The sequence below is a fragment of the Ambystoma mexicanum genome, chromosome 5q (genome assembly GCF_040938575.1).
Source record: "Ambystoma mexicanum isolate Mex_15411 chromosome 5q, UKY_AmexF1_1, whole genome shotgun sequence".
Taxonomy (NCBI): Eukaryota; Metazoa; Chordata; class Amphibia; order Caudata; family Ambystomatidae; genus Ambystoma; species Ambystoma mexicanum.
Genome location: NC_090933.1, coordinates 756254164 through 756266256, shown reverse-complemented (window position 1 = coordinate 756266256; position 12093 = coordinate 756254164). Strand labels below are relative to the sequence as shown.

The 12093-nt window shown below is 43.5% G+C and overlaps 1 protein-coding gene across 2 annotated transcripts in view; it reads right to left on the bottom strand.

Moving 5' to 3' along the window:
- LOC138497642 (polyamine-modulated factor 1-binding protein 1-like) overlaps positions 1 to 12093 on the bottom strand; it is a 2990269-nt gene that overhangs the window by 1025136 nt on the left and 1953040 nt on the right. The gene's annotated exons all lie outside the window — the stretch shown is intronic.

Below are 12093 nucleotides of genomic sequence, written 5' to 3'. Positions count from 1 at the left end.
ACGGCACAAGACCATGCTGGTAGCCATTGTTCTCGCTACAGTGTTTGCAGTATCCAGACCTGACTGCAGGATCTGTCAGGAGGCCTACTTGCCGTTCCTGATCAGAGCCTCAAATCAGTCGCGCATTTCCCCACAAGGGATGTGCTCTGATGCCTCTGCAATGACTGACCAGAGTCCGAAAGGAGAATTTTGGAAGCACACAGAAGCATCAACACATCGGCGAAAACGTCTGAAACCTCAGAAAATCTTCTTTTCACATGTGTCTAGCCTCTAGCTCACCCTGCCAGGAGGCATGGAAGGAAAGGATGTGGTTTTCAGGTTCCCTTTAGCCTTACGGCCTAACAAACGTTCTGGTTAAGCATGGGCGGAAAGGAACATGGCGTCCGAATGTGCTGGCTTGTGTTTCTTCACCAGGTTGCGGTCCACCATGAGAACTGAAGCTAGTTTGCCCCTGAGTTCCATCACCAGACCCTCTACTGTTTGATTGAAAGGCAATAGTGTCTTTCTTTGGAATATTTGAGCGCAAAGGGGCAGACAACACCAAGGTGTCGACCACTTTCACCATCAGGTGTTGAAAAGTAGCCTGTGGCTTTCTTCGGAGTAGGAGCTGGTGGCATGTCAGCATCCTTCTAGGTATCTGGTCTCTTGCCTCTTTCACGTCAGCAATATCAACCAGGTCCCTCTTTTCCCGATAAAACTCTTGAGAGGCCCCTGACCACCCTTGGATGAAGGGGTTCCAGTCCGAAGGGGACACATCCCATTCTTCATCATAAACGTCCACCAAATGGGAGATATATGCTTTATTGGGGAGCGAAGCAAAGTCCTTCATGACGTTGGAGCAGCTGGCACCAGAGGCGCCTTGAGAGGTGAAGCTGAGGTCAGAGGACTAACATCTAAAGACAGAGCAGTGTGACCCTGGGATGGGATCTAATTACAGAGTCCCTGACAGCTCATCGGAGTGTGGTGAGATCCATCTGCTTGGCCAAAGCCGTTGGCACTGGGGTCGAGACCACCAGTCCCGGGGCTACCAGCATTAGGGCCAAGGGCACCACCACCAGGGCCTTGGCAAAGATGTCAAGCATCTTCTACTTGAAGGGCTCCCATTCCTCTGGAGTAAAGGTTTGGGTCAGGAAAGGTACCTGTTGGGCCTCCTACTCTGGGGGCTTCTTTGGAGTGGTGGCTCCTCCTCTTTGATGAATAAGAGAGGTGCCTTGAAGAACTGCCTGGGCATCTCGATCTTGTGGTTCTTCTTTTTCGTGCCCTTTCTAACAGGGTACTGTTCCTTGGTGGCATGGTCTGCGGCCCGGCAACCTCAGAGGGATCCGGTTGTCACCCCTCTCCTTGTGGAGAAGGGTGAACAGCTTCACCTCATGTTCTCGATGTGCCTTTGGGTGCATTGACTGGCACGATGTGCAGCCCTGCGTGTTGTCGCCTTCACCAATAAAGTATAGACAGATGTGGAGCAGGTCCAAAACTGACACTTGGTGCCTGCAGTCAGCACATGGCTTGAATCCTGAGGTCTTTGTTGGATTTGGCATGTTGTAGAAAAACGAACCCGAGAAGCAAAGTTTTAGAGACATTTGATATCATTTGAAAGATCGATGTTCCACATAGAGGGCAGAGTGCGTAGAGAAAAGGAACTGAGGTCACAGGGCCCGTCGCCTCTATATATACTGGCCCCACATCATGTCCTGCAAGGGGCTTGCAGAGGTGTCGAACAGAGCTGACGCACAACAGCGCTGTGTGCTCTAGTAGCAGAAAGGTCTAAAAAGAGCATCTGCACTGGAAGATAGATATCAAAGAAGAGGAAAGCATGATAGGAAGGAGTCCATTGGAAATGAAGATATTCTGAGTAAAACAACCTGTTTCCTATCCCAGATTGAGGACTGCGACTGTTGGTGTGAGTTATATTAGATCAATAAATGAACCACTATGAAAGTAAATATACATTACTTAGACATTTCATTACAGCTAGAATTAAAGGAACCCTTTTGCATTGTGACTTTTTGTGTCAATAGTTATATCAAACTTTTACACATCATAAATGAAACACATGAATATGAAAAAAAAGAAAACGTTTACAAAGCAACCAATAAGAACACAATCTTACAATAACTTCCTCTTAACTCTATATAGCAAAATGTATATATAAATACCACACATTTAAAGAATAGAAATCAATAATAAGAATCAAAGAGTACACATTAGAAAATATCAAGACATAAAAATGATTCAACAGTCAATAATAAATGAACACATACAAGAACCAAGAGAATATCGATAGATACATCATAACAGTTACTTCCTAGCTCAATATTATAGATTTTCGACTCATTTCACATCAGCTTCAAAACTCAATAGATTTTTTTCTGCACATTTCCACACCTGTGTGATAGCAATAGTGAGGCCTTGATTATAACCAGATACATTTCTCAACCAGAATATTTTACTGGTAATGTCATCAAGAGCATCAACATACTTATTCAAATAGCATTCATAGGAGGGTCTCAGTGTAGGGCATGAGGTGAGAATGTGCCTAGCAGACTCAATGAGTTTATGATCTTTACAGATTCTACACATCCTCTTTTCCAAAGCCAACCCAAGCCAAGCCAAGCTCCCGTAACACCCAAAAACTTAAATCTATTTAGCCGAAGGTTCACAAACATTCTTCGTGTTACTGGAGATGGAAGAGGCCTGAGATAGGCTTGAGGCTCTTTGTATACAAAGTGCATCTTAGAGAAGGTGCTAAGTGATTTCATACCAGATATCCTTTCATGGTTTACAACCCAATCCCATCTGTCTGCACAATGCTTAAAGGATTTAAGCAGAGCACCTTGACCGTATTCCCAGTGTGGCCTCCATCCTATCTTTTCGAAAAGATCGCTTTTATTTTCCACCATGGCAGTTTTCATAACAGACGCTAAGGATTGCGAATTGGTGAAGATGATCTTTATAAACAATTTGCCTCTATTTTGATCAGGGTAGCTAAGGATATCAACCCCACATGTGACTCATACTCACACAACCTTCTGAAACCACAGTCATACATTTACACTGGAACAATGAGGAAGGGGTGAATGCGAACAAGGAGACAAACAGACCCCCATTCTTCCAGTATTGTGAGGATTACAAACTTCTATATTCCAAGAGACAATGTGACAGTTTCTGATGCCTACCCAAGTATCTTGTAACTTAGGATTCAAACCCTGGGAGAGCAGGGGAACCGAAACTAAAAAAGGCAATGGAAGAAGGGTCACCAGGGGAGGGAGGAAGGCAGAGAGGGGGGGGGGCTAAACTTGACCATGGCCTTTCTGAAATCCAAGATGGTGGCAGGCCTTCATGTAACCTGAAGCCAGCCCCCTTTCAAGCCATGTTACCACCAACACATCGCCCAATCCCAACACCGAACCACAAACATCAGTACACAAGTGCCCACAATATCAATAAGTACCACAGAGAGGGAGAAGGAACCATTCTATTTAAAGGAGCCAGTTCAGTATGACAGTGTGGGTAGTGAACGTTGGATGAAGGTGTTTGGCAGAAAGTGGCAAGAGAGGGAGGAACTGAGAGGATAACAGAAGGAGAGAGCTGGAGGTTGGAGGCAAAGTCTAGAGGCATTTGAAAGAGGAGGAAGTTATTGTGGAGTAGAGGAGGCAGATCAACAGAGTGTTATGAGTAGGTTGAAGGAGGACTGAACACTGGTAACAGAAAAAGGAGAGCTTGAGGGGGAGATGCCTCTGCTATACCTGAAGTGAGAGAATAGGTACCCCTTGAAGAGGGTGGACCAGGTTGTTCCAGGGCAGAAACTAGAGGAGGTAGGGGGAGATATGAGATGGTGCAATCTCACCATATGCCAATGAGCTTATTAGCTGTTAGGGTCAGCAAGAATGTTTCTCAGGGATTAGGACCATATAGTAGGGAGATGGTAAATGGATAGAGAGCACCTATGCTTGTGGGTCAATCCTGTGAAGATTCAGCAAGTGGGTCAACCTACTAATGGGGACTTGCAAATTTGTCAAAGCGCAGAGCATTCTGGCCTCATAAGGCCTACCCACAACTGACAAGACCCTTTAGTACAACTGTTGCAAGAGACATTCATTCTGACAGGATATTAATTTAATATTGCTTTGTTTTGTGGTTGTCAAAACAAAACCCTCTGTTACTGAAATCTAACCTTTGTCAGCCTGTCACACTTCTTTCCACTGACGTTCGGCAGAGGAGACCCCTGCCACACATCCAAGTAAGTGAAGGCCATTCTGACGAACAACCCTAGCCCCACTCCCACTCCAGTCCTGTCCTGTCATCTTTAACCCCCCCTCCACCACGACCCCAGCCCCATCATTTTTATTAAATACAATTTACAAAACACCCCTTCGACCCTCCACGGGCCCTGATTGGTGTTGCTAGGGGTCATGTGTCCCAAATATGAACACCAAGACCACCAAGACCACCTTGAAAATCAGGCATGGGAAGTCACTTGCTTCCCACCGTCGCTCGGGAGAGGAGACCCCTGCCACCGACCCAGGTAAATTAAGGCCATTCTGGCCAACAACACAAGTCCCACCCCCAGTCTCTTGACCACGACCCCAGCCCCTTCATCTTTAAAAAAAGAAAGACACCCTCTTCCACCACATCCCCAGCCACTCCATCAAAAAAACTCTTCCACCATGACCCCTGGCCCTCCATCTCCACAGCTCATCCTCCTCAGGCCCTGGCTGGTGTTGCTGGGGGTCACATGACCCGAGCAGAACTATTTTCGGGCCTTCCCAGGGCAGCTTTGCTCAGGCAGCAGGCACATGGCTGTAGACAAGGTCGATTCATGTTGGGCTATTTGCCTGCAACACTGCCCTGCAGCCCACCCCCCAATCCAGAAGACTAATGAAAAGAAGGTAAGGGACATGTAGGAAAGGCATGGTATCAACAGTAGACTCAACAGTAGACACAGACACAATAGATCAAGTTTCAAAAACCTTTATTTTGTATTTTAGTAAGAATGGGAGTATTCCTAACTGGCCCTAACTCTAGAAAGGGAGTAGTCTCCACCATTAAACAAACAACAAACAAGTCCAAGTCAATCTAGTCACAATACAAGGCCTATAGCAATAAACACCTAACCTTGCCCTCCTTTTTAAATGAGAAATGTGCAAAGGGGATATTAAAAGGAAAAATAGTGTCTTAAAATAAATGTCAGAATGGCTTTGGTAACAGCTCAATTCCCCATGTTCAAATGCACAGGATCTTGAGAGTTTCTTAAAAAGCATAGGTGGCTAGCACAGCTCTATCAGTCTTGCACACTTTGGTTTACTGGTACAATTCAACAGTTTAGGCTTGGGCTTCAGGCTTTTGATAGTTCAATCATTTCTTTAGGCTTTGTCCGCCTTGCCACAAATGCTCAGTTTTACTCTTGGTCTTTACCACATTTCAACAGAGGGTTCCCTCTGTCAGGCTCGAGAAGGCCTTCCTTTTCCATAAACGTCTTTAATTTCCTTTCTCACATAGGTCTCCCTCAGTCAGGTTCAAACCCTCTTTTCACTTTGTGAGGGTTCCCTTCCCCATGTTTTGTCTTATCCAACTTTTTACTATCGAAGACTTTCAAAACTGCAAGGATTTTACATAGACCTCTGCATGACCACTTTGACCTCTCTTTAAACAGTTTATCAATCAACAATCTTCGTCATCTCGCTACACCAATGATTCTTGGTACTTGTAGTTTCTTACTCTCTTTACTTTGCCCCCTTGGCATCTTTCAAAGTTCATATACTTTGCTTTTCACTTAACCAACTATTGTTCAGGATCACGGTTACTTCCTTGCCTTCATTTCCTGCTCAACCATAACTTCAAACATTTCACAGAGACTTTTGAGTGTGTGATTCCGCGTCACAGGACTTCTCTGTTATTTTGTATCATTTCACACAATTCAGCAATTGTGTCTTTCCCAATTTGGCGTTTTATCGACACACCTACAACCTTCAACTCTTGTTACAGTTACAGTTAATTGGGTTTCTTTCTTCAACGCCTTTCATGTAGCAGTCAAGGCCGTTACCAAAGCCCCCTCCCCAACTCCGTCGTTCACCCGGGAGGGTAGCAGGCCACCTCAAAGTACTTTGAAGGTATTTCCTCTCTCCTCACTCGGTTTCAGTCTTGGAACGCTTACAGCCTTCCGAAAGTGTGGAATTCTCGCCCGGCTCTCTCCCGTTCTCCGCAAGAGCCAATCAGCCCCTTGGCCTTCCAACTTCGGTAGCCTGATTCGCATCAGCCCCGGAAGATCTGCTCCTTCTCGTACCCAGCCTCGCTCACAGTGTGCCTTTTATCCTGACAATGAGTGTTAACAAGTGGCAGGTGTGTGTAGTTAGGATTACGTGCCTGACTCTGCCTGGTCTCATTAAAGGGAAAAAGCCATTGCAAGTCAGTGGAGGTAAACTTACTGGCCTCATTCCTCATCTTCCTCGGCTCAGTGGTATTGTCACTATGAAGTGGGGAGGAATTATGGGAGCTGTAGTTTCCCAGAAGATAGGTAAGGATAAGGGTTAGATGAGTTTTGGAAAACGGGGAATGTCATTTCTCACCATCAGGTGTTTCTCCTCGAGGACCCCTTGCTCAAGTGATACTCCCTCGCTTGTCTACCCCGAGAGTGGAGATCCAAAAGCGATGGCCTTTGCCTGGCCACCTGAGTACGGATCCACAGGGACTAGGCTGTGAAACACGTTCTAGTCTTTCATAGGCATTACAAAATAATTTGAACCAATTTGGTTCCTGCTGTTTTCAATTTAGCCCACAAGAATTGTACTGATTTAGTTGTTTAAATGTAGTTTAGATGCATGCCTCTACAAACCATACACCTCGACTAAAGCAAACATGGGACAATACAGAATGAAGAACTGACATTATAAACTACTCAACCAATAAAAATAACACCCAGAGATCATACCAAACCACACCCTCAGAACGCTCACGTACTAAACACACCCAGAGGGCTACTGAAACAACTCACCAAAACACACAAACCGCGCACCCCTCTTTAATCCTACTACAAAACTAATACCTGCAGACAACACAAAACTTAGACACTGGATGCCACCCTTCAACGCAGAAGCTCTGTGCACATAAAGCCTGGTTCTGCACGCATCAACAGATGAGCACAACCCCTATCCCTCTCTCCTTCTCTAACCCTATCCACTTTTCTTACAGAACCACATGAACACCTTGAGTCCATGCATATGTCAGTGGTGCATGGTATAAATCAACAAAACATGCCAATAAAAAGGACACTAACTATTATGGATCATTAATGTAAATCCTAATAGGCCACTTCACATTATTTTAATCATATATTCTTCCAGAGCAATACACACACTCAATTCACAAAAACGATAATATCAAAACAGGAACATCAGCTATCTTTATTGGTTACAACATTTACCAAAACTAAATCAATACAAGAGCAAAAATACAACCACATTTGGGCAGATCGTACACCCTAAAATATTACTCACACACCACCAAACGCATTCCCAGATAGTTGATGCTTTCAAAATTCACCAAATATCCCAGCACACAAAGAAAACATGCAGCAAACTGAGGAAAATAATACACACAATATACACTTGACGCTCCAATCCAATCCTACAACTAAATTTACATAATTTCAAGTAACATCATGAAGGAAATCAGGGTTTAAAAATAAAATTACAATTTATAAAAAGTTGAATTATACAAAAGATGGAAATGCAAATGTTAAGGGTTAATCGTTTATTAACCACAAAACAATCAAAACCAGAACCTTGACCCACTCTTTTACATGCTGTTTGTGAGGGTAACAATCAGCACATAGGAAGCTTACAAGGTACACCAACAACAAAACATACATACACATGTAATACATTCCAAACTCATACAAAATGACCCATTGAAATACATAAAAATACAATCCATATATGACGTCACTCAAAACATACTCCAATATTCACCCCTGACATGAAATAACCTCAAAACATAAACCCACAATTACACTTTATATTAAATTCACAGTTACTAAATTAACTAGCTCACAACATATACTCTTAAAACCACTCTCAAACTGCATAGCACATCAAGCGTTCACAAGCAAATTACAAACACACTTACATATAATAAAATGTAGTCATGGGCGCCCCTCTGCGAGAACGAACACAGGCCATTGACCTGTTCTTTGGGCAGGTATCCACTCAAGAGTCCGCAGCCACACTTTAGTTCACTGTACCTGTCACAGATGGGAAATACTCATTTGCAAATCAGTCTTTGTCCTGCCCACATGGGAAGTCTAGCACCGAACTCCTATGGCAATTCCCTTCTGAACAAGAGTACCAACAGCAGCCCCATACATGTGTTTCAGCCTTGTTGGGCATCATCAGTGAGGAGGAGTACGTAGATATAATGTCGGTTTTCAAACGGAACACAAAGCAGATCTTGCTGGAGAGCTCCGGAGTGCTGTATAGAGTGTGGGTAGCCAGTGCACTATCAACTCATTCACCACAATACTAAACAAGAGGGCAAGTTACATTTTCAGCAAGGTTGATTTTATGTTAGGTTTAGTCTGCATTTTATTTTATGGTACAAACAGCGTTTAATAACAGGCTGAACCTTAAAGTTGGTCTTCCCAGGGTTAAGAGATGTCAACTACTCATACATAATATGATATGGCACTTATAACACGCCTGTATACAAGTGTTTCTAGGCGGGAAACTAGGCATAGATAGTAATCTTAGACATATACACACACGTATATATGCGTGTATGTGTATTTTCAATCTGGGACCAAAGTCCAAGTGAAGCTTTTTGCATTAGGCACGCAGAATTATCAGTAGTTACGGTTCAGGAACAATGTCGTCACCATCTTGTGTCCTAGGTTATAAGAAGCACCCCTCTTTGGCATTCATTCACGATGGTCAACGATTCCAAGTGAGATACATTTCATGCAAGGACTATACTCTGCATTAAAATGCAATGCATGTGCCACGGAGAAAGACGAATACAAGAAATATATTGTATTCAAATGATAGCTTTAGTATTTTACAAGCTATCTCCAAAGAGCTGCTATTTAAGCGATGAAGACGTGTGCAATGTTCAACCAGTGTTTTCGAAAAAGCATTCATCCGATTTCCATCTAATAATGATAGCTAATTTTCAAGCAATTAGTTTAATAACCATTTCTTTCTGCACTGTAACCTGTCCTCGTTTTTAGTTCACAATTATCTTTTTAATTCACTGTAAAGCTAATCAAACGGATACATTAACTAAGGAGAAAAAACATTGTGTACCACACAACTGAAATACCTTTTGACATATGAGCAGGATAATATAACTAACATTTGACTATTTTGCCAGTGCGTGCAAAGTCCAAATTAGTCTAGTTTAATGGGAAGTTATCAGAATACAGAGGCATCCAGCATAATTTCTCTGCCAGCGATAACCCTGAGACTATGAAAAATATTAATAACAAACCATGGGCAATGATGCCCAAAAGCGACAGCCTTGGTTGGTCAAAGATCATACAGACGGAGAAAAGAGAACGAAAGGGTTACCCAACTGCAGATCACGATTGCTATGAAACTCCGAGATGTCAAAGATCATACCGAGCATTTAATAATGAAAAAAGGACAAAAGTGAAAACATCATAAAATCATGGAAAATTGTATTGCACAAGCGTAACAGAATTCTAATGTAGAGTTGGAGTTTGAAAATGCTTCAATGTACTTTGCAGCATCAAAATATTGACGCACACACAATTATTAACTTGTGGTGCACACAGAAACTGGTGGGATATAACCCAAATCCAAAATGTTCACATACATAGGCAGAGTCAAGATATGATCAATCCTTCCAGACACCCTGGGCTGTAGCATCAGCATGATCTTTAGTCTTGAGCCTATAACTGTCAGGGCTCAGCACGCCGGCATGGAGAAGGCTGTAAGAGGGAACAAAATCACCACCAGTATAGAATATGAAACATGATATTCAGTTTTAAATAGGAGTTCTTGGGACTGCCTATGTGATGGCTGGCTCTGTGGGACAGTACCACCACATAATCAGGATATGCTGGCAGCAACACGTAGAAACTATAGTTCAACATATAAAGTACATGGAGCTAATTGTAAGGTCGCGAGGAGTGTCACAGAGGTGACACAGGCCAGAGACCAAGGGAGTGAAACCGGTAGACCCTGCTTGCAAGAGGAGGCCTAGAACGATAAACTGCTAATAGAATAGCTGGGATGGGCATAAGGAGAGAGTTCACACAGAGAAGGAGGCAAAGGTACAACATGGATGGTAGTCACCTGGCAGAGCTACAAAAAGCGATGGTCAAGCTGACAGGTATGTGGTGTAGGAAGTTCGAGCAATGACACACAAGACACAACAGCAATGGATTTTAACCAAGTGGGGTTATTCAATATTAAATCAAGGAAGGAGTTGGATCAAATGTTTATAGGACCAGGGAAATTTCTACAGATAGTAACAAAACTCATAATGAAAACAGTATCAGGAATGGAGCAATACAAAGTGGAATCTTCTTTGGTGGTTCAACACTTCTAGTGGGCTTTCTCCAAATCATGTTTGTAACCTGGTCTTAAGAGTTCTTGTCCCTCCATGGACACCCTTGTCTACAACACAAAATATTAACGTGGGACCAACATAAAAATCCACAACCTAATCTTACGAAGTCCTCAGCCTTCTGCCTAAACACAAGCTAAAACACAATGTTTCAATTCTTGGCTAACACAAGAGTATGCAAAATATTTTCTGAAATGTCTAGCCCTAGTCTAAATACAAAAGACAGATATTTCTCCTGGTAAGTTTCTCCCAGGGTTACTTACAGTCTGGAGCCTTCTCTGAACTCAATGTTTTCACAACACAGTTCTGGACCCATCTCCGATAACTAAATTTTTAGGTTTCTCTTTTAGGTTTCACCTCAACCTTTCCATCTTCTAGCTTTAATTATTTTTCTTTCTACACTCCTTGTTATACTTTTGGGTTTATCCCACAACTGCTGATAATTCACACCACTAGATAGGTCTTTCCTAGACCCCAGGTTCAGGTCTTCAACATTCACTTGTTCAGGTGTCTCCCAGATCTTTAGTTTCTCAACATTTAGGTATTGATGTCTCACGTAGACCTCGAGTTGCTCAACATTCAGGCCTCTTCCAGACCTTTGTCAGTCTTCACATCTTTGTATCAGGTGTAAGAAACTTGAAGTTGTCTCACTTACTAGTCCCCAGGGATCTGTAATCAAGGTGGCCAGGAAACAGCCATCGCTATTGGATCCAGTTCCAAGGGGTTGACCAGTGCGGGAGGATTACCTGGAATGGGGGTCCTCAGGGAGTGGAAGTGGGACACCGACGGGTGAGATGCAGTACCCCTTCCCTATAACACCTTTTCCCCATCCTACCCATAGGATATTCAAAAGTTCTACCTCCTCCTCTTTTCCGACATGAACACTTTCTAACACTTTGAAAGACAACAGACTAACACCAGAGCCGTTTACCTGACATGTCCCAACACAAGAGTCAGACTATTGCCAATAACTACGCATACCTGACAACCCTTTCCCTTTCCACATGAGAACACACTTTGCACAAGGCCGAACGCATGAGGAAACAGCCATTCCGGACCAGCAGTTTAAATGGAGGAGAGGCAGTGAGACCTGAAGGGACGACGAGGAGAGAATTACCCATGCCCTTTTCAACTCAGACCCGTGAAGCCTCCGAAAGGGAAATCATAAGACCGGGAAGTCCAGCTAGCGTGTTCTGTGACAAGTGTCAACGGTACACGGGGCCCTCCTGCCCTTGATAACCAAAGCGGGGAGAAGCGCTTGCCGCCGTGGTGCCATCCTTGACTCCTGAGACGAGAAGTTTCAAAAGTTCAGCACAGCCGGTGAGTCAGTGAAGACTGATAGTAAACTGAACTCTGCTTGGCCCAAGGTTGCAGGCGGCAACATTGTTGAACAAAGAACTTGTGACAATTGAACTTTAAAGAAACCGTAGTGATAAGTCGAGAAGCAGAGTGGTCCTGCGCTACGGGGGCATTCATTCGAAAGACTCTGACTGGAGCCTTTTTATGTTG